Raw genomic sequence first — 24,049 nt, forward strand, 5'->3', positions numbered from 1 at the left:
AAGTGGGTAGTGATTATGAACATGAGCTTTAGGCTCCTGAGTAGAGACAACCTGCATGAGTTTGACTTCCATTTCCTGAGCTTTCTGGCTGTGTTCTACTTGAGTGGTGAGCCTCTGAGTCTGGAAGAGATGACCATTAAATGAGATGATAAGAAAAAAAGGCTATGCTCAGTCCTAGGTTCCTAGTAAATGCTTGAAAGCGGTAGCCAATTTGAGGATGGTTTCATTCTCATCTTTAAAAGGAAATCGCTAATACATTCTTGCATAGAGAAAACCTTTAATTACACTCATTCCTCTATAAACGTTCTGGGACCATCCTACTTTCAGAAAGCCTTTCACATCTTTCTGGTTACTATGGGCAGGTACCCTACATCTGTAGGACCTATCAGACCTGTCCAGTGTTCTTAACAATTGTGTGGCATTCTCCATGAGGCCGGCAAGTTATGTCTAAGTTCTGGGTATGTCAGGGGCCAAAGCAATAAGAATGCACAGGATTGGGGTTGTGATCCACTCAAAACAACACGCTTTTATGGACTGGAACAGAGGTCAGCAAACTTTCTTTAAAGGACATGACAGTATTTATTTTCAACTTTGCTCGCCACTCAGGTCTCTGTCACACTTATTCTACTCTGCCCGTGTATCTAGAAAGCAGCAATAAACATAATGGGCACAGCCGGCCACGGTAAAACTTTGTGGACACTAACATTTGAATTTTGTGTAATTTTATACGTTTTTATTTTTTTCAACCATTTAAAGATGTAAAAGCCATTCTCGGCTCATGGTGTGGTGTACAGGCACCAGCTGGATTTGACCCATAGACCACAGTTACCTGACCCCTTGCCTAGAAGAATGTTGGACCCGTAAGTCCTGTGGGTTTGTGGCATCGCCAAGCAACTTCCCCCACCACACACACTGCCATTTGCCACCTCGAGTATTTCAAACCTAATCTAATGCCCCGTCTCCCCCATTAGGATGAAACTCCAGCAGGTTAGTTGTCAGTTACAGTGTGTGGCTGTCCCTTAGCACACACATCATACTGTGCCACCGGGAAGTTTTATGTACGCTAAAAATGTTCTCACCTTGCCCAGTTTTCAGTCGACCTTGATGATTAATCCCTGTCCTGGGTGATGGCTTTGAAGGGAATCAGTGCCTGTGGAGCTGTCTTATGCTCCAGGTTCCTTTTATTCTCCCCTTGCCCTGGAGGGGAAGTAATTGATACTAGGCCCTCAGGTTGCTAACTAGACACTTACCTTAAGGAAATCTGTATCCGGCCTCCCCCACCCGCTTTCTGCATGATGTTTGGTTAAATAAAGCACACAAAGATTCCTCTTGTGCTCTAACCCCTGGAGATTAGCTGCAGGATTGGTGTGTACAGAGCATGTAGATGTACATGTCTGTGTGTAATTTCATCCGGCTGCCGCGGAAGGCTGAAGGCTGCTGCGTTTAGTTTCACCTTTCTCTCTCTCTTGACCCTTCCCTCTTGGCTATTGTATCGGATGCAGATTTGGTGACTTGGTAATTGCTATAACTGATTGGTATATTTTTTGGCCTCCCTGCCTGCCTTTTAACATACTCTATTCCTTGTTTTGCAGAAAGTATGTTCTTTTTGGAGTTCAACTTTTCAAAATAACATTATGCTGAAAATAAAACCACTAGAAACTATTGGGTATTTTAGAATTTTCCCCCTCCACATGTAAACCTAATGTAATATCAGAGGCATGAATCGATATTTTAATTATTTTAATATAAAGTGCAGTTTTAAAAATTTTCTGCCATTTTATCAAGATATTAGAAATGTAAAATATGTTCTTACTTTTAACATTTAAGGATTTCCTTCTTTTTAAAAAGACAAATCTGATGTGTATTTTCTGGATGACACTGTGGACAATACAAATCTAGAGTCATAGAATGGCAAGCCAACATCTAGGAATTTAAGGAAACAGTTGGTCAAGTGTGCATAGATGTGTGTACCCGACTGCTCACTGTCCCATTTTTTTATAATGGAAAAACATAGAACGTAATCTAAATGCCTATTACTAGGGGATTGATGAAGTCAGTTAGGGCCTAGCCATACAGGGAAATACTGTGCAGTCTTTAAAAAGCATGATGCAGGTCAATGTTTACTGATGTGGGATGATACTTAGGAAAAAGAGGATAGCACGAGAACATGTATAATGTGTGATTTTTAAGGTAGGCAAAAGTCCCGTGTATAGAAACCTAAAGGAAAGTATCTGATAAGAATACTATAGCAAATACTAGGAACTTGTTGTTTTAAAGTAATAAGATTGTGAGTGAGCTTTTTTTTTTCCAAATGTTTTTCTCCATTTTTTTTATTTTATCTAGGATGTGCTTCTTTTATAATCAGGAAAAAATAACAAGGCTATTAAAGAATAAGCATAGTAATTGAAAACATCCCCCATTTGTGGCTGATTGAGCCCTCATTCCCTGAGATGACTAATTCCGTTCACTGTGTGGTATTGAATGAGAAGTGAAATACCTTTCTCATACCTTTACAAATGTTTTCTCTATTACTAATAAGTAAAAATATTTTCCAGACTTTTCCAACAGGCAAGAAAAAATTCCATACAGAGCATGTAAGTAACAGTTTTCAGAAGAAACTCACTGAAAACACACACATACACACACAGACATTTACATTGATGAAGATAGTATGTTGTGCCTCCTTTTTTGCTGTGAAGGGTTTTTTCCCCCGTTGAAATTTCTGTAAAATCATAAGGAATTCATATGTATGGAGGCAGTGTAGGGTAGTGTCTAAAAGCACAAACTCCACTACTTACTGTCTGTGTTACTTTATCCAGTAAGGGCCTCAGTCTCCTCATCTTTAAAATGTGGGTAACACCTAACTTGCTAAGTTGTTATGAAGATTAAATGGGGGCAAGTGCTTAGCAGTGACAGCTACTAAACAGTAACTAAGGAGGAAGAAGGGAGGGGAAAGGGTATATAATAATAACAGGAATGATAGTGATAATATTGGTGACGATAATTATAATATTAGATGCTAACATTTCCCGTCTTCTAGTCATAGGTTTGCGTGCAGGCAGAGCCTTGTTTGCCACATTTACTAGCTTACACCCTCTAACCCAGGGGTGTCCAAACGGCGGCCCGCGGGCCAGCTGCAGCTCGCAATCCAAATTGGCCCGCAGCAAATTCCAAAAATATATTTAGTTTACTTAAATAAACCAGGTGAGGCAATACGTACTTCACCTCGAGTGAGTGGCCTGGCTGTTTGTGTATTATACCGCATATGGCCCTTGGTGAAAACCGTTGAAAAAAGTTTGGACACTACTGCTCTAACCAGACCAGGAACCTTGACTAAGACAGGTGTGTGGTCTAGTTTCACTCAGTCGTGCTCCCTTTTCCCTGGTATCTCTGCGTATACTATCAAAAGGAAAAAAACAAAGTGTCCAGGGGCTAACAACTCACTGGCACAGAGGTGGTGCTCCATAAATATTTGTTGACTGGATTGTAACCTAAGCAAGCATTTTCTCTCGACAGTGTGCGGTGAATTTTTAAAAGAGGGTTTTGGTCATCTTTAAAGTATGTGGAAGAAAATGCCAGGCACAAAAACAGTTAAAGGGAGAATCTGTTTGATTCCTAGTTTTTGAATGAATCATAGCAATTTTGTGTCATTTTTCTTCTCTTAGCCGATTATCTTCAATTTCAATTCAACTATGTTTGCACCTGCATTTTTGTGGTCTAACTATGATAATTTTAGAACATTTTCACTTTATTTTCACGTAAGTTATTTTGGCTTTAGAGTAGAGTATGTTGTATTCCCCGCCCTAAACCCCCAAGTTCTGACTGGGATACATTTCAGTGTTTTAATCGAATTGGAAACATTGACCTGGTCGTGAAGAATGAGAAGTGTAACTGCATCTGGCTGTGACATAGTTATTTGGTGACATTAGAGCTTTGAGTTTGTCCATAGGAAATTTTAGGAAATGCATGGAATAAAAAAATGTAGAAATATTATGATAATTCCTGAAGCATGTCTGTCAATTATGTATTGCTGAGTAGCAACAACACACTCTAAAACTTTGTGGCTTAAAACTGGGACTATTTATTTGTTTACAACTAGGGCAGGGCAGTTCTTTATCTGGTCTTGCCTAGCCTGAGGTCACTAATGTGGCTGTTGTCATTTGAAAGCCCCAGTTGGAGCTAGTTGGTCTAGGGAGCTCTAGCTCCGACAGCAGATTTTCTCATGGGGAGGCACCTTATTCCAAGAGGGTGAGAACTGCAAGGGTGAGGCCTAGGCTTTGAAGTCACACAGTGTCACTCTGTCTCATTCTTTTGGTCAAGGCACGCCACAGAACCAGCCCAGATTCAAGGGGTTGGAATTAGACGCCACCTCTTGCTGGGAGATGCTGCGGTGTGTATCTTACAGATATTGCCCACAGGAATTGGGTAGGGGTGGGGGCGTGGGGGAGGCCCTCTTTGCAGACAGTATGCCTCTTGCTTTTGTTATATTAACTAAACTCCCTTTGTTTGCAATAACTGATAAACTCTGCTGTGAGGAGCCTTGCTGAGTGCTTCTTTGTGTTATCTCCTGGGGTAATAGCTCTATGAGGTAGGCACTGTTATTATCCCCATTTGAAGGGTATGGTGAGTGAGCCTTGGGATGGTTAAATAATTTGCCCTAGATCCTGTACCTAGTTAGGGGCAAATCCTAAAAGTTAAGAAAAGTTTATTCCAAAGCAGTGCTTCTTAAACCCATTGCTAAAGAAACTTGCATGAGGGAAGGAGACTGAGAAGGAAGAATCTTTTTTAAAATCTCAAAAGAAAAATTCAGTATCTTAATATTTTAAATGAATTTTATATTGTACTCCATGATACAATATACCATCAAATTGATAGTTTAAATTGCTTGCCACTCAAATTAAATGTTATCCCCCAAATCTTTGAAAAAATGGATTTTCTAGATTCAAACTATACCTAATCAGCTAAAGGTCTTTGGTTGTAAGCAGTAGAAACGAAAGCTGGCTACTTTAAGCAAAAAAGGAGGTTACTGGACGGATGTGGTGTAGCGCCCAGAATTGACAATAGAGCTGAAGAACCAGGCCTCAGGATGGGTGAGGTCCAGAGCACCTTCAGGGTCCAGGTAGCAGCCCCAGTGGACAGTCTGCTCCGGGTGCTGGGCTCACTACCCTCTCCAACTAACTGTTTTTAACCCCACTTTCTACAGAGAGAGTATCTCTCAGGCCCAGACTTGGCTCTGGCCGGTGCCTTGGTTCCTGCTTCACCCAGAGAGTACCCGCTTCACCCAGAGAGTACCCGCTGGGGGAGTTGTCATTCCCCAGCAAGGGGAATGGATGCAGGGCTGGTAAAATCAACAGATGTCCACTATCCGAACACTCGCAGGCTGCTATGTATGTGTGAGTGGCTTTGTGCATTATCTATCATATTTAACATTTGCAACACCCCGATGACCCTTGGTCCACCCTTCTCCCTCCCTACTCACGTGCCTCCAAGTGGTCTCAAACCCCAGTTTGAGAAGCACTCTTGTGACTCTACACCAGGAGTGTCAAAACTGCAGCCTGTGGGCCAACTGTGGTCTGCGATCCATTGTTAGTTGGCCCGCAGCAAATTCCAAAAAAATATTTAATTTACTTAAATAAACCAGGTGAGGCAATACATACTTCACCTCGAGTGAGTGGCCTGGCTGTGTATTTTACCGCATATGGTCCTTGGTGAAAAACGTTGAAAAAAGTTTGGGTACCCCTGCTCTATACCATCTGTTTCCATTTCAGCTGGTCAGTGCTTACCATTGTAAGTGAAATAATGCATTTGTCTCTTACATGGTAATCTTCTCTAAAACATATACATTTCTCTGATCTTTAAAAGAAAAGCAGGCCGGCCCAGTGGCTCAGGCGGTTGGAGCGCCATGCTCCTAACACCAAAGGCTGCTGGTTTGATTTCCACATGGGCCAGTGGGCTCCCAACCACAAGGTTGCCGGTTCAAATCCTTGACTTCCGCAAGGGATGGTGGGCTGTGCCCCTTGCAACTAACAACAGCAGCTGGACCTGGAGCTGAGCTGCGCCCTCCACAACTAAGACTGAAAGGACAACAACTTAAGCTGAACAGAACCCTCCACAACTAAGATTGAAAGGACAACTTGACTTGGAAAAAGTCCTGGAAGTACACACTGTTCCCCAATAAAGTCGTGTTGCCCTTCCCCAGTAAAATCTTTAAAAAATAAATAAACAAAAAGACAAGCACATGGACTGTAATTTAACCGTTCACTGGTAACCTCGTCCCTGTGGAGAACATTTTTACCCAGTGCATAGTGATCCCCTTAGGACATGGTGAGATAAATACCTTTATTGGCCCCTGCACTGAACTGCTCCAAACTGCCCCGCATTTGTTTGTCTTCTGCTGGTGTTTATCTGCTTTCATTGTAACCTTGCTAATACTTTAAAATAAACACTTTAGACCTTGCAGCTCATAGGCTAAAGGGCCAACTAGCATTTATATAGCCTTTATAGTGTAAGTTACACCATGTTTCAGACAGTAAAATGTTGTGCAAATCCAGTGTGATTTTATTCAGAGCATTTTCATATACATACTCAGTTTTATTTTATACTCTAATCTTTTGAAATGAGAGAAGAGCAAGTTTTTCCCTACTTTTCAGCTGAGCACGTGATTTAGAAAAGGCAAGCGATTTCTCCTGCAGCATAGGACTGTTCGCAGGAGAAGCCGGGTGTTCTGACCTCCCAGGCCTTTGCTCAGGGCGGGTCTAGAACAGAGGGTTACCAACTGCAGGAGCTCCTTTTCTGGTTTATCAAGGTTCCACCTGAATTAGATAGAGATGGGTGAACCTCTGTTTGGCCGCTATTACTGGGGCACATTGGGGCGTAAGGGAGGTATCTCGTCGTCATCTCGGTCACTAGCAGCTGCGCTTGTTCATTCTTGCTGCAGAGCCCCAGCAGCTCTTCATTTCCCCACAGGTACCCAGTTGAGGAGCCGGCTTACTCCACCTCTTCTTGCAATGATTAGCTGGTATTGAAGTACCTCTTGGAGCCCTTCAGTCTGGCCTTTTTTACTTCACAGCAGTGTAATTACCACCTTGCTGTGCAGTCACTTGTCCTCCCAACTCCTGGACTCTTCTTTTAAATGCTCTGCTCTGTTTTCTGCTGTTCACGTCCACCGCTACAAGAGATTTTGAGAGGAGCACTTGACTCTTGTTTAATTAAGATCTCCAGGCAGTTTCTGTTAACAGGAGGGTTGTACGTTAGGCTCTTCCTCCCTTGCTTTTAACTTCATTGTAGTCTGAACCATCGATTTGCTCAGAGAGGTAACATGGTGGTTCTTGTTAAGCCAGATCTTTTCGTAGCTACATCCCAAACTTTTCCCTGGCTTTTAGAACCCTGGCCTAACATTCAACACTGGTTTTCAAATTGTCTTTTTCAATTTGTTTCAGGCACTGATTTCTACAGCTTCTAACCATGTTCTGTTAACATCTAACAAAAACGATAAAACTGTCTTTCTTTTCTCTTGCATTTCTAGTTTGTCTTATGGTCTCATTTTTGCACACATTTTGAACTTGCAGAATCCTTGAACTTAATCCTGAAAAGAACTCTAGCAAAATTCTACACTGAAAAAATGCATATTTTTTGTTTCTTTATATTTTATTCATTAGCATCTTTAAGTTTTAATGTACTGAACACAAAGGGATTTTTAGTGGTGTGGCATGTAGCTCCTCTTAGGTGCTCTAAGAGGAAATATTTAAGACTCCATTCTGTATTCCCTCCACTCCCCACCCTGTTGTTTATTATCATCCTGATAGTTATAACTATAAATCATTTGGAAGTCAAAGTTAGAAAAGAGACCATTTGCCATTATATTAGGAAACTTTTAAAAGGAATCACCTGTTCAAATTTACTAGCTTCCTGAAGCTAGTAAAGATGTTTATGGTTTCCAAGATTCCCTGTTAATATTTCAACACTACAAGACAGTGAATAACACATGTTTAGCGATTATGGATTATGAGAAAGGTAGTTCCTAGAAAATATAATATTAAAAGTTTCTGTTTAGAAATATAAATAGCACTAAACTGAAAAATCAGTTGTCTTAGTAAACAGCAGTCATGAATTGGTAGCAGACAGGTTTCTTAGTGCGTCTGTTGCTTTAGCTAACAGCCAGCAACGATTAGCTTTCTTTTCCATAGATCTGGTGTCAAGTATTAATCAGCTGTAGACTGGAAAGTTTTTATTGGCTAGCATTTGTAGTGGAAGAAACACCAGTCTGTTTTTTATCTGTAGCCTCGTAGCCTTATAGCTGCATATGATATCGTCTGCATGGTGTTCTTACAAAGAGAAACAGTTCCATTCCTTTTCGTGTGTATAAAGAGTACTTCAGAGTATGAAAATAAAGAATTTTGAACTTGAAGAGTCTAAACTGTCTCAGTTAAGGTCATGATGTATATAAAAAATAAATTTACACGTTGAATCCAACTTAGCATTCTTGTTTTTCACAATTCGAATGGTTCCATAATTTTAAAAAAGTGCTCATAAAATGATTAGAGTATCGAAAATCTCAAATACATAAAAGCTAAGAAATATAATTTGGATTTTGAGTTTCAAGCGCTACATAAATTTGGTTCTTATGGAAAACAACTTCCTGAATACTTAGAGGGTTTTTGTTTAATAATTTTTCCCTGATTGCAAAAACCATAGATATTTGGAAATTTCACAAATACACAGAAGGAAATAAAAGTTACTCATATTTCTATTACCCAGAGATACCACTTTTAACATTTGATATATATCCACCTCGCTCTTTACAGAGTTCCCCAATAAAATATCCTTTGAAATGAATGCTGAGAATTAAGGATCGAGTGGTAGGAATATATACCACGTTTCCCCAAAAATAAGGCTGGGTCTTATATTAAGGTTTGCTCCAAAAGATGCATTAGGGCTTGTGTTTAGGGGATGTCATCCTGAAAAATCATGCTAGGGCTTATTTTCCGGTTAGGTCTTATTTTGGGGGAAACACGGTACATAGTGTGAACCGAGTTTTGGTAAACCCACTGCCTCTCTCAGATGTTGCCTTCAGGCTGAAGAAGGGGCTTCGCCCGGGATAGAAGAAGAGAGCTATCTTTCACTTTGGCCAGCCATGGCTGATGTGTAGTAGAACGTCTTTTATGCAGACTGCCCTCTGTCTGCCGGTGTCTTTCTTAGCGACTTTCGGTCAGCTCTGAATGCCTGCTGGTTGCAGAGGGAGACATTTGGAGTTCTTATTGGAATAGCTTGTTGACATCAGTTCTTATCAACTCCCTGGAAGAATTCTTTACATCAGCTCTTGTTCAAAAGAATGCCCCAATATTCAGAAATATAGTAAACTCTATGTTACTTGTGCCAAGTGAAAAAGCAAGGTGGGATGTTTAGAGACTCAGGTGATTTCCAATTAACATTTAACCTCAAATCCAGACATCTTGGTAAAAGAAAAATCCGAAGGCGCTCAGAGCAGATTATGGTATAAGCAAGTGCCAGTCCTCTCCTGTGGAAAAGAAAAGTGCTAATCTGTTAAAGAGACAGGCAAGGCTGAGCAAAGCAGAATGTCCTCATTCTGCTCATCTTTACCTTAGTGCAGAAGAAAGATTTATCCTCGGATGAAAGAGAGAAAGAAGGCAAGATCGGGCAGGAGGCGAGTAATACAAGATGGCTGGCTCTCTTTCTGTGTGCCTTGGCTAGTGGTAAGCAGATCCTCAGGGCTGAGAAACGAGCAAAGTGAAGTGACACACACGGCACCTTCCCCAGGCAGTGAGAGAGCCTACTGATATTCAGGATGAAAATGCAATACTGACTTTGATTCTGAGCCCTGAGCAAGAAGCAACTTGGAGAAGTAGGAGGAAGTGGCATCTCTGAACATTTTATCTTGAAGTGTAACAGACCCCTGCCTAGAGAATTCTAAGTGTGGACCCCTAGGCTCAGCAGCGCCTCCAATGTTCCCCTGCTCTGACCAGTTTAAGAGGTGTCATTTCTGCCTGAGAACTTTAAGAGCTTGCGTGCAGTGTTTGGTGTGAAGAAATTGCTTTGGAAGACCAATAACCATTGTGATAACTGCTCACAAGCAAAGGAGGTAGATTGCTGGTTTTACAAGTCTGTGGTTTGAATTCTTAGGTCTGGCAGGAGAAAGAGTCCAGTGTAGATGGTTCAGAAGACTTTAATGAAGGGATTATTTCCAGAGGAATAGACAGAGTTAAGGGTGACATGGGGTTCTTGTCACCCAGAAACTAACAGCAATGGGAAGCTGCTATCACTGCTAGGTCAGGAGCAAAGAGAAGAAATAGCATTCATTCCTGGAGTCCAGGGAGAGAGCTGGGGCCATAGAGGAGGGGCCCGCTGACAGGAGCTACAGCCCTGGAGGGATTCAGCCATTGCCAGAAAATGCAGCCCAGAACCAGAAGGGAATGAGGAAGCACTACTCTCCTCCTCCTCTCTTTCCTCCGTCTTTGATCTCCTTCCAGTGCCTTTATTGGCCAGACCCACTGCCTGCATGAACCCAGTGATGCTACCCGTAGAGGACAGTCTTTGGGGCACAGAGCAGGGCCATGATGGTAGGAAATTGGTCTGGGGATGGAAAGGGGGACCAAACGGTAAATTACTAGCATATCCTAGTAGCATATTCCTAATCCCACTTGCATCATTTTACCTCATCATCCTCATCTTCTGAAATCCCAAAATAAACCTTGAAGTGTGTGAACTATTGATTATGACTCAGTTCTGTCTTTTAATATAAACAGTCCAAACAGTTACCCACCCTTATCAGTAATTAAATATTCAAAGAGAGAATCTGAACAATTCTCAGAAGAATTGGAAAATCACTGAAAGACCTTCTGTTGGGGCATTTTGTTCTGGGTTAAAATTAAACTAAGATATATATATTTTTTGAAGTATGCATGTGAATTGTACAGTGATTTTCCTAAAATATAAAAATTGGACATTTAATCACACATTGGTGAAATGGGTTTTGTTGTTAAAGTTAAGCTGCAAAAGGAAAGTGGAACTTTTTTTGAGTCCTTGCATATTATTCTTCAGATCTATTTAACTAACATGGGATGAATTGGCAAGAAGATTCTTACCTGGCATATCTAAATATAAGAAGAGATTGTTAGTTATTAAAAGAGGGTCTGTTTCTATCCGTAGCTTTATTGAGCATTTGGCTTTGAGAGATGGGAAGATAAATAAGATACTTACTCTGCTTTTTGGAAACCTCTGTCCAGTGAAAGGAGGTCCACACGCAACTATAATAATCAGCCATAGGTACTTTAATAGAAGCATCAGCTGTGCGATGAAAAAGAAGTGGTTTAGTCTGTCTTTACCAGAGAGTCTTTTGCATGGCTCACACATATTTATCAGAAGTCTACACTTGCCATGTCCAGCTCTGGTCAGAGTGAGCCTTTTATTAGTGTTTTATCAAGGGCATCCAATCTTTTGGTACTTTCCCATTGCTTCGAGGATGAATGACATCCCCAACCCTTACCATGTCCTTCAGGGGTCCTCTGATCTGGCCCCAACTACGGCTCCAGCCTCTGGCCTTTTAGTTCCTTAGACTTGCCATGCTTCCTCAGCATCTTTCTCTTGAGATTCCCTTTGCCTGCCATGCCTGCTGCCACCCTCGTCTCCGAGCACCTCTTTGGTCTCCTAATCCCAGTTTAAATGCCACCGCTTCACAGAAGGCTTCCCTGACCTTTCAGACAATCCAGGGATCTTGTTATTTGCTCTCAAACCTGTGTGGATTCAGGCGTCCTGCCCTTCTCCTTCAAGCACCTTTCAGTCTGTATGTGTAAAGGTTTGATGGCTGTCTTCCCTACGAGAATGTAAGCACCCTGAGAACAGGGTACCTGTCTGCCTGTTTCACAGCTATGTCTTCAGCACCAAGCATGGTACCTAATAATGTGCTCAATAAAGAATTGTAGAAGATAGGAAAATAACTGGTTTCAAGCCCTGAGCCCTAACTCACACTCATTAGTTTTGTGACCTTTGGTATCTGGCCACTTGCAGGCTCAACTTTTTATCTGTGTAATGGGGGTAATAATGATAAAGGCAGTTGGTAAATGTTAGGCATTGTGCTTTACTTGTGTCATCGCTTTGATTAATCCTCACAGAGATGAAACGACTTGCTTGAGGGCACACAGTTTGTAAACAGAAAACAGGATTTAAATCCTGGTCTGTTTAATTCCCCAAACAATTGTTCTTCTCCAGGCAGGCTTTTCTGTGATTGTCCTGGGCTATGGTGCAGGCAGGTGGTCCTTCCTCCTGGTGGTATGCCCCTGCTGAATGCTGGTCTTAGTGAAGAAGCAAGCTGGAGAGTTCTTAAACTAGTTTTACAAAATCAAAGTGTGGGATTAACTCCACTTAGATAAAGAGGTAAGTGACTTCTAACCTGAGTACTGAAGGAGCTAGCTGGGTTAGAAGCTGCCTGTAGCGCAAATGTCCTAAGGCACGGACTGCGGCTGGCGGTGAAGAGCCTGGCAGGCTGGCCAGCCAGGGCCTTGCCACTTTCTGTAGGATGCTGTAGGGAGGTCTTGATGGGTTTTATGGATTGACAATATTGTGGAAGCAGGAAGTCCCAATGTGGAGACCCTTTTGGGGGCAGAAGAGTCCAAAGCCCTTCTCCCAGTTTGCGTCTTTGTAGGAAAGGAAGCATTTTCGTTGATTCTTTGATTCTACTGTAGCACCCAGCACAACAGAGCTTGAAAAGGAATCAGCAGTGAGCGGTAAGGAATGGATGTTTGTGCTCAGATGTTTGGTGTAATTCTGTTTTTGTTTGTTCTTGTCTTTCTGTAAGTGTAGCTTGCCTGGTCCAGACGGGTGACAGCCTTGCACAAGTTACTTCACTTCTTTGGCCTCAGTTTCTCACTTGGAAACTAGGGATAATTAAAACACCTCATTGGCTTGTGCAACGTCTGCACAGTCGCGGGCACAAAACAAGCTTCCCAGCAACGTTCGCTGTGTCGTTGTTAATGTGTCCTGTTCGTTCTGACCTGTGCCTCGTGAATGAATGTGCATTGTTTGTTTATCAAAGACAGGTTGACTGGGACATAGGAACTGACATAGTTTTAAAGATCATGATATTAGACTTTACAAAGGTAGTACAATTGACAGTGAAAAAAAGGCAATGGAACACCTTAGTGGGGCAGTCCTGGTGTTTTCTAGATGTGTTTATGATGAAGTGCGAAATGTGCACGTGGGCTGATACTTACAGAACCATTGTTTGGGCCAGAGCTAAATTTCCCATGCATTCTCCCTGAGGAGGAGATTTGATGATATCTGTTGTACAAATAAGGAAGTTATGCCCCTTTCTTTCTAAGGCTTTATCAGACAGCTGTAGAGGCAGACATTTAACCGTGTGCTTCTCCAGACCATTTTGTGTCCTCAGCATTGTAAAGGCTTGATTTATCTTCCATCAACTTCACTATCTCTGCCAGGAGGGAAAATGAAATAGGCCTCTTAATTTCTTTTCTAATTTGTTAGATTAATTGGAAGCACCAGGCATAGTGTGCTGCCTAGTACATAGTAGAGGCTCAGAAATGTTTATTGAATATAAATATTAATCAGACTGAGTAAAAAAAGGATGACAGAGAAAAGCAGTGCTGGCCTCGGCCTACTTTTTATTTTTAAAAAGCCTGAGGTCACTAAAGATTTTATAAGCATAGTCTGTTTACAGAAACTAAGGGTTGGAATCTGAGGTGAAGAATTTTTCCTGTGTGTTGCAGGGGATTAACTCCAATCTGTGAGGTTTAGTTATCTACAGAATTCTGTTTCCTACTAGGTACCCCCACTGCCCAAGAAGCTCCTGGCTCTGTCCTTGTGTTGGGCTGATTAGTTTAGTCTCAATGAAGAAAAACTGCGTAACATTAAAATATACAAACCATAAGTACAAAGGTGTAGCTGCTATTGTAAGGCATCGCTGTTGTATTTCAAAGTCAGATCTGACTGTACTTGTTTTTTCCTTTAGCTCATGTAATTAAAAGTTGACATAAAGGAAATGCCATTTAATGGTAATGGGGGAAGAAAGTAGGAAACCTCATTGTATAAAACAGCAAGCATGCTGCATGTAATTCTCCTCTCCTCCCTTTCCCCAACAACAGAAAAAAGAATTTTTTTTCTAGAGGATCTTCATTATGATAAGGCATTTTATTGGCCGTAGCAAACCTGAAAGGTAGCCAGTTAGATGGTAGTTCAATTACTAAGCATCCTGTCCGTGATTTATCATGCCATAGAATAAAGATACTTGGAGATAATTGTGAAATGAATATAAATAAAATATACAAGGTATATATAATATGTCATAAAATAAATACTAAATATATGAACATATGTAAATAATATGTAATATAAACATAGTAAAGTAACAATATAAAATAAACATCCGTGAGTCAATACTGATATAAATAAATGATCGAATAAGTAAGAAAATGGGAGAGAGGAGATAAAACTTCCATGTAGAAGAATTCTAAATGATTGACGTTGATAATCCCCCACATAGCGGTGAAACATAACTGCCCGTCCCTTGAATGTGTACTGTGCATGATGGCTTCCTTCCAAAGAGTACAGCATGGAAAGAGGAAAAAATAATAATTTTATAGTGGAGAAACCTGCCAAACAGTACCTCAGCCGGATGATCAGTTAACATGACCAGTGACCAGTGTGGTATGATGTCATGAGAACAGTGCTTTACCTCTGTGGTCTTCCTCCCCAAATCCCACAATTCCATTATAATCGTGAGGGAAATATTGGACAAACAGTTGAAGACCTTCTACAAAATACCTAAATAGTAGTCCTCAAAACTGTTGTCAAGGTCATCAAAAAAGGACAGTCTGAGAAACTGTCAGTCTAGAGGAGGAGCCAGGAGACGTGACAACTAAGTGAGTGTGATATCCTGGATGGGATCCTGGAACAGAAAGCACATTAGACGAAAACTAAAGAAATTTGAATGAAGTATGGACTCAGTTAATAACAATGTGTCATTATTGGTTCATCAGCTGGGACAAACGTTGCTTACTAATACTAAGAAGAGGTTAACAATAGGGAAGCCAAGTGTAGGGTATATAGGAACTCTGTATAATGTTAACAACTTCTCTGTAAACATAAAACCATTCTAAAATTAAACATTCATTTAAAAAGACTATGGCAAAGAGAAGTCTATTTTCATCATGCTGGGAGCCTGAAGTAAATAAAGCAGCCCTTGGTGTTCGGAACTAAGTGTGGATGGCGTAAAAGTGGGGCACTTCCTCACTGTTGTCTTGTAAAGTCACGCCAGTTGATTAGCAGCAGCAGAGACTGCAGTATTTCTAAATGTTCTCCTATGGAATTTCTTACTAGCATGACTTTTTCCCCCTTTGCTTCTATCCAGTAGCAGTCCCTTGAGTGGCATTTGCTGTCCTAGTTAATCAGAGGCTAGGATAAATGAAAAACTCTCTTGCCCCTCCTACGAAGTTTCAATGGGCACTGGAAATGTAGGTCAAATTGCATCACTGCAGAAAGGAGCGAGCAGGAAGGTATTTATGAAGTGCTGCCAACCTCTCTTTAGATTCCGAGTCATGATGAACCAGTGTTGAGCCAGCTTAGGTGTGAGATACAAGGAATCAGGGAGTCATGTTTTTTATGCAGTCCCAGAATGTTTATGCATTACTCGGTGATTAAAAAAAAAAATCTCTGTCTAAAGCCCTTAGTGAAAATAACTACACTGGCTTTGTTTAATTTGCATCTCCCAGCTTCTGGAATTCTTTTTGTCTCTTATTTACTAGAGGCACATTGCAGCAGTTTATATTAATTTAGCCAGAGAGATGTTTGAATTGTAGAAACACTTGCCATGTGTACATTTTTAAAAAAATTATGTTTTTGGCAATCATATAGGTCTAATAATGTATTTTGCAAATTATATATAACCATATGCTCAATGAGATTTTGATTAGCATGTAGAAATCACAAAATATGTTCCTTATTTTTATGTTTAAAGTATGCTGTTCCATGGCTCTCTGTTTTTTAAGGGCAAAATCTTACAGATTTTAGGTTATAATAAGTCTCTAAATACATGTTTTTGTTTTTACGTGTCGTATGCTACCTGCCCTTTGTGAGACATCCAGATAGGCTGCTAAAGTGGTCCTTGTTGCTGAGCTTGTCATGACTAGTGAGCATCCGGACAGTAAAACCTGCTGTGATCCACTCCATTCTCACTCTTGCCTCGCCTCCATCAAGACAATTGGTAGTTCATCTGTGTATAAAATGGGAAGGCACATAAAATATATTTGCAAAGGATTGGATATTATTTAATGTTACAGATTGAATACATTATTCTGTCAAATATGTTTATAATCCAATACACATTTAGCTAATTTTAATTTTGAAATAATTATGGATTCATAGGAAGTTGCCAAGACAGTACAGAGAAGTCCTGGTTACTCTTCACCAAGTTTTTCCCATTGGTTACGTTCTTACCTAACTACAGTACAATATCGACACTGGGAAATTGACATTGGCATAAAGCATGTATGCAGTTCCATGTCATTTTTTCACATGTGTGGATTCGTGTAACCACCACCGTAATCAAGACACAGAATTGTTCCATCACCACCCTTTGTTGGTCCTGTTGTCCTCACAACCCCTAACTCCTGGCACCTCTCTTCTCCAACTCTAATTTTGTCATTTGTGGAATGTTATGCAAATGTGATCTTTTGCGATTGGCTTTCTTCACTCAGCATTTTAAACATATTTTTTAAAAGAATATTTATGTTAAACATTTAAAAAGAATATTTATTTTTAAAAGAAGTTGTTGTCCAGAGTCTGATTCACGAATTTTCAAACCTGCATTTTTCTAACTTGGGTGTTACATACTCTGTGTTGCTGTATTTAAACAGTGGCCAAAGTTATATGTGCCAGTGGAATATGTGATAATAGCATTAGCCTTATTGCCTACTGTCAAGGAAAATACCATGAAGGTAAAGGGAAAATGACCTCAGGAAAAGCCCATCCCATAAACAAAGTACATATTAACATTGATTACTGAGTATGGTAAGATGTCTAAATGTGTACTTTAAGTACACCAAATAAAGGAACTGACCCACATTCGTGTTTCATTTCGTCTTAAAAGGACTCTTGAAAGAAGAGAAACTTTTTGGAACATAATGTTTAAATGAATAGCAGTTGAAATATTTACATTAATTAGTTAATGCAAAGATTGTGTCACAGAGTTGCTGTATATGGTTGGTGTGATATGTCACCATATGAAAGTCAGTGTCTGCATTGTGTTAATCAGATTTTTAATGTCTTCAATAGGAAATGGAGCCCTGTGGGTATATGGGAACAAACAGCCTCAGAAGGAACCAGTGTGTTGTTTTCTAACAAAATATAAAAAATATTCTGGTTGCTGTAGGCGAGCATGTTAGTATTTGGCTACAAATAATGGCCCTAGGGGATCCCATGTGCCCAGACCTGGGGAGCTGAGCAAATGGGAGGTGAGTTCCAGGGCCTTGCAGCTCGCTGACATGGAGGTGAGGTGTGAGTGCTGGCTCCTTGGCTGGCCCAGAATTTGTGTTCCTGAAGGTTGTGTCAGGACAGATTTTTATGAATGGGATAATCTTGTAACTGTGTAACTGGCAATTAATCTTCATTTGGCTCTGGCTCCTAGCGTTTTAGATGGTTTTCCTCCCAGATAGGAAAATATTCTTTGTAATTAAAATGAACCTCTACTGACAGGCTTACCATTTTTCTCCTGATCATCTTTGTTTTCTTCAAGCAGCATATGATTGTACTTGAAGTAGCTATTGGGATGAAGGAGAAGGGAAACGATCATGTATCGATCACTGAATATGTGTCAGACACTGTACTAAATGTTTATGCACATTCATACATGTAATTACAGTATTGAAAACATGCTCTAATCATGCTCATTAAGTCATGGGTCTGAAATAACAGCATACTAAGTAGCTCTCCGTAGCAAAGAAGCCAATTTTCATGGTGAGGTTTACTTTAGAGGTCTGTTGCCCAAAACAAATATTATATACATAGTATTAAAGAATATATATCTATTAATTACTTTGTATATTCATGAGGCAATGTGTGAATAATATGCAATATAGATTTGTAAGAGCTACCCCTCCTCTTAGCATCTTTCTATCCAGTTGAGGAAAACAAAAATCAACTAACCATAGGAGAGAAAACTGCTTAACCTGTCAATGCAACATGTATGACACAATCCGTAATTAATTACCAAATGTTTCAGATTGTAAATGTTGTACATGTTCAGAAGAGGAAAAGATTATTAATCTCGGACCCTTGATTTTGTCACCTGTAGTACCTACCTCATAGTGAGAAATGAATAAAATATGTATGTAAAAGACTTTGTATGATGCCTGTTACTCAATACACCTCCAGTAACTTCAAGCTGTGCTGTTGATAATGAAAACTGGGATGATATAAAGACAACAGCCGGACTGTTTTGGAGTAGGCTGACTGCTCTCGCTCCCCAAAACCTCAGTAGCTTAACACAATCCATGTTTACTTCTCACTCGAGCCACAGCTCAGTGTGGGTTGGCAAGGAGACTCTTGCTTCACCCAGTCACTCGGGGGAAATGTGGTGACTCTGCCCCGCTCTGGGTGCTTGAAGCCCTCCAAGTGGCCAGCAGAGACTGAGGGTGAAGACCAGGAGGCCAGGCACCCAGCCTTTGTGTTCACACGTTAGGACTCGGTCATGAGCCCTCCCTTGCTGCAGTGAATACGGGGAACGTAACCTAACTGTGTGCTCAGGAAGATGAGAAGGTGGGCATAGGAGAGCACGGGCGATTGATCACGAATAATATTTAGAAAGGCCTAATAGAAGAGGAGGGCTTTTGGTTGGATCTTTTAAAGAAGTGAAATTTGTAATAGGTTGCCCAGCCTGCCTTTACGAAGTGGCATTATTTAAAGAGGAAGGGGGGAAAAAAATCCTGCAAGCATTATTAATCAAATTACACATTTATCCAACTAGCCACTGCTCTTACCATAAGCCACTGGGTAGTGACCTTAGGCAAGCCATTTAACTACATACTGTAAGCCTCCATTTTCTCACTTATAAATATTCTTCATAGGGCGGTGGTGAAGATTAAACAAGACAGTGCATGTAGAGTACTTAACACAGGCTCTGGCCCACAGTGAACACTCAGTAAAAGTTGTTGTTATTGGTCGTATTAATAAGTATGGCCTTGAGTTAAATGCCTAATAGCCGTTCATTTATTTGACATCTTTCTAAAGGACCATGTTAGACTATTTAAGAATGACTCAAAGAGGATATTTATAAGAATTTGAGAATTCTATAACTCCAGGCCAATAATAGGAGGTGAATGTTCCCCTGACACAATATTGGGGCAGGAGAAGCCCGCTCTGCTCCCCCACCCCCACCCCTCACCCCCAGGCTCCACAGACCTGAGTCCCTGTGAAGAGAATAACAAGGTACTGGACCTGTCTTTCCCTATCGTCCCTCCTTCCGGTCCTCAGTGCTGAGGTCCATAAGTGAGTTTCCCTGGGAAGAACGGGAGTGAATGCCAGAACAGCTGCTTATTGCTCAGGCCCAATAGCAAAGGCAAGAACATCCCACCCCAGGCACATGCTAACCTGAGCGATAGGCACTTGTCAGCCTGAGATTCCATTCATCCAGTTCTATCCAGCAGGCAGGCATTTGTTAGCACCTACAGCGTCGGTCCCTGGGTACAGGCTGAAATGTTGTAGACATTGCCTCTCAGAAGCCCACTTAGGGAGGTGGGCATGTTTCATCTGAGCCAGGTTTTCAAGGCTGAGTGGGACTTACTTGGAAGGTAAGAAGAAAGCAGTTCTAGGTGGTGGGAACAGCAGGTGCAGAGGAGAGGAACTGAGGGGGGAGCTGCTGTGGTGGGTGGCAGTGAAGGGAATGGTTTTCAGCTCAGCTGTTGTATTGATGGCTTCACTTCTACCCCTTGTTGGCCTCATCCCACAAGCCTCAGTTTTCTCTCTGTTAAAGGAGTGTAATAAAAGTTCCTATAGCATAGACCGGGGAGGGTTAAGTAAGGTGACACGTGTTAATGCCAAGCTTACTATGTATTCATCCTGGGCACATAGTAAGTGCTTAGTAAATGTCAGATGCTACTACTGTTATTACTGTCATGTGCTTTTGTAAATCAACCTGCAAATCTACTGAATTAACCAAGGATTTTGCACAGAGACAAATTTGGAGAGCTACTGGGAACTTTATTATAGTTTTGGTTCTCTCCTAGGCTAATGGTGAAATAGTGTACTGTAGTCACAATTGATGGGAAAATGACTTGCTGACCCCTCAGCTAGAAGGAGAAGGAGGCCAGTTAACCTCAGTGATACCTGGGAGAAAGGGAGCCGTGTGACCTGAAACTGCCAAGGGGGTGCAGGGTGGCTGTGCTGAGCCCTTTGGAGAGAGGAGGGGGTGAATGTGTGTGGATATGTAGAGGCTTGCAGAAAATACAGGTTCCTTGAACAATGTTAACACTATGTGAGGACTTTCCCAGAGGGCTGGGAGAGCCTCAGACTGACTGCAGGGACTAACATGTCCCTGAAGCCGAGGCCAGAGGTGCTGGAGTCCTTCCTAGGAAGTGCTTTTCTCTCCTTCTTCACCAGCTATGTTTTCAGACTCGTTTGGTGTTCAGTAGAATGACCCTGAGAGAAGTGCCTGTAGCTCACTCAGTAGATGTAGAAGCTCCAGCCGACCTTTGAAGGGGGTGGGGCGGGTGTCCAGTAGCAGGTTGAAAAGACAGGTTGTGTGGAGTATAGAGAAAGTTTCATTCTGAAATTTGCTTTGCCAGGGAGGAAGCCTGGCAGGGTGAAAGCAAGGTGGAACTTGGGTAGGAGGAGAGAGTAAGCTAGGGACCACGTTAATTCCTATTTCTGTAGAATATGCCTACAGCTGACATGTAACCTGTTTTTAAAACTTCTGGTTTGTAGGTTTTTCATTTGGGAGAAGAAACTTAGGAAAACAGCCTGGGCTCAGGGTCACAGGCTTGGCTGCCTACAGGAGACAGCCTGGAAGGAAAATACGTGATGCAGAAGGGTGGGTACTTAGCAAGTATATGCCCAGTGACAAGAAGCAGCCCAGGACACAGCATCAGCTAGTTGTCCCCGTGCAGCAGAGCTGGCCTTAGTCACCAGAATTTTGGACATTCCAAGGGAAAATGGGAATATACAATTTTATGTGAATCTTCTCACCTTGTAAGTATAAGGAACAAATTCCTTCCTCCTTTCCCCCCCAAGATCACCAGACAAACAGACAAAAAAGTGAACTGTTTTAGGCCTGTGGACTTTTTGTTTGCAGTGAGGGTCAAAGAGTAGAGAGAAAGATGTGTAAGTTGGGAGTTCGGCAGCCCGGCCGGATCCACTGCTGGTTCTAGTGAAGGCACAGGACCGGCTTGGAGCCCACGCTGAGCATATTTCATTGGATCAATGAATCAGCTTGAGTAAAATCTCTCTTAGTTTTCAGTGTTTTCATACGAGTATGTAGAATGGAGAGATAGGAGTCAGCCTTACCTCAGATCTAATTTAGAAGATAGTCAAAACTTGTGTCACCCTCCTTTTAGGACCCACCTCTCCAGACTTCTGTCCTCGCCAAGCACCCAGGGTGCCAGTCTCACATTAAATCTTCATGGTTTGCCTAGAATTTAAGAAGGTTTAAGAAATAAAAAGGAAGTTTATACTGTTGTGCTTCAAAACAAGACTGACTCACTTAGCCTGTGTTTTCTTTCCTTTATCATAGTAGGTAAATTTTTGCTTAATTTTGACAGACTCTATTATATAACAAGAATGTTCCAGATTGTGCCTTAAATTGCAACAAGGCTCTCAGAGTCTTAAAAGGACACAGAGATGTTATTCCTAGAAAAGAAGTCATTTTTCTCTTTAAAAGTTGATATAATACTGTCCATGTAACAGTGTGGGCTTTTCTTCGTTTAAAGGTAATGAGAGGATTTTTCTGAACCCTTGGGCATTCCTCAGGATCTTCTTTTGTAACAAATTCTCCTGACATCTGCCCTTTTTTTTTTTAAAATACAAAAGTTTTAGCTGTCTTGAGCAAGATCATTTTTGTTGCAGTTATCAAAAATCAATTCCAAAAGACTTCAGCTCGGAAGAGGGGAGCCATTTCTCCTACCAGTCCAGGGGAGTCTTCAAACCCTAGGGAAGAAAGCTCTTTGGGCCTCTGGGGGACTATACCTGGGACAGGAAAGACCTGTAACCCCTGGACAGAAACCGGTTCCCTTTCTTTCCTCTGGGGCTGTGTGGCCCCTTGAGGCCAGGTCACTCTGAGCGTGAACACGTTTGTTCTTCTCTTTGCTGACTGGCTTTTTCTTATAGACCGAGAGCACACGGGGGGGGTGAGGGGGTGCTTGCAGCCTAGACCAAGCAGACCCTTTTCATCCCATTTCTAGTTGCAAGGAAAACAATCTCAGTTTGGGTCATGTGTCCAGCTTTGGCTAAAACAGGAGTTTGGAGTCCCGCAGTGCAAACATGACTTAGCCTGGGATTGAGAATTACATAGTGCTGAGAAAAAAGGGTCACCATGGGCTAGGCAGCTCCTCCAGGAGAAAGGCATCTTCTACAGACTTGCCACCCCCGCAAAAAAAAACCAAGAATAAATAAATTAAATGTAATATACTCAGGACTTTCAGTAACACTCAAGTTACATCTTTATTCTTGTCGCCTTCTTTCCCACCTCTAACTGGCTGTCATCTTTTTATAACATTTTTTAAAATTGTATTTATTGAATGCTTGTTACATAGTAAGTGGTGAGTGAATAAAAGCTACCAAGTTTTATGTTTCTATTCTTAGAAAATGTTCCCCAGTCTGCCTTTTAAACTATTTCTCTTTGTCTTTGCAAAACACATTTAAAGTTGCTGTTTAGGCAGTTTGGTGTACTGGAAAGGGAACTAAACAGCACCAAAGGCCTCCAGTCTAGTTACAATTTCAAACCATTTATTTGCCAGGTAACCTCAAGCAAATGATGACCTCTGTTAGTGTGTTTCCTCACTAGTAGAATGGAGATCATAACAGCTCTTTTGAGCAATGTCATTGTGAAGATAAAATGAGAGCATATATACAAACATATGATAGTTTTTTTCCATAGAAAGAAAGATTTGTGACCCCCTAGTCTAAGTAGAAAAGTTACTATTTTTAAATGTTTATTTTTAGTCACTGCCACTACCATTTTCCTCTAAGAATAGGCTTTCCCTTAAAGCATTTTTAAGGTATGCAGGCTGGAAAATGGTGAATTCTTTTAATGGCCAGTAATACTGTCTTGGGGAAATTTCATAGCACCCCAAATCTGATGACTTCCTTAGATACTTGTAGAGAAATAGCTGGGGTGTCCTGATGGAAAACTGAAAAATAGCTTGACCTAGTGAAATAAGATCAAGCACAGCCCAACCTGACGCCAGTTTTGTTCCACCTCAAGTGTACTCTGAAGGAATCACCGTCAGCGAGGTGAATGGTTATCTCTAACATAACATCTTTGTTGGCCATCTCTAGCCTGGTAACTTGTAGCTTCCTTTGAGTGAGTTTTGCATAGCTGTTAAATATTTAGAGTGCAAAGAAATGAATTTTGGCTCAGGACAGACATGTTAAGCAAGATAGTGGCTTTTATTGGAAACAAGGCAGAAAAGGAACACTAAAATGGAAATCAGAAAAATTTTCAAAGATAGGGGACTGGGAAGGAATTAGAAATCGGGGGAAGAGAAACATCTGGCTTATAAAGATTGTAGGAATGATTACTTCACAGAATGCTTACATTACTGAAGACCATTTTGTGGGTGAATAAAACCGAAACTGTTTGAAAAAGAGAGAGAAGGATGTGAGCCAGGAATAACTTAAAAGCCAATAAAGATAATTATGAATAAATGTTCAAAACAGCATAGAATTTCAGCCACTGACTTTCTGAGATGCTTTATTAGTATCTCAAACCATGGAGGTATTTGGCTTAGCATCTTAGGTTATATGAAAATAAATAAAAGTTGATCAAAGCAGTATTCCCGTCACCGACCATGGTGTATAGCACGTGCGGATT

The 24,049-nt window shown here is 41.1% G+C and overlaps 1 protein-coding gene across 4 annotated transcripts in view; it reads left to right on the top strand.

Moving 5' to 3' along the window:
- The window catches only part of ATXN7 (ataxin 7), a 128,699-nt gene that overhangs the window by 3,970 nt on the left and 100,680 nt on the right, over positions 1-24,049 (top strand). The window lies entirely within an intron of this gene.

This window comes from Rhinolophus sinicus, linkage group LG10 (genome assembly GCF_036562045.2).
Source record: "Rhinolophus sinicus isolate RSC01 linkage group LG10, ASM3656204v1, whole genome shotgun sequence".
In the NCBI taxonomy this organism is placed as follows: domain Eukaryota; kingdom Metazoa; phylum Chordata; class Mammalia; order Chiroptera; family Rhinolophidae; genus Rhinolophus; species Rhinolophus sinicus.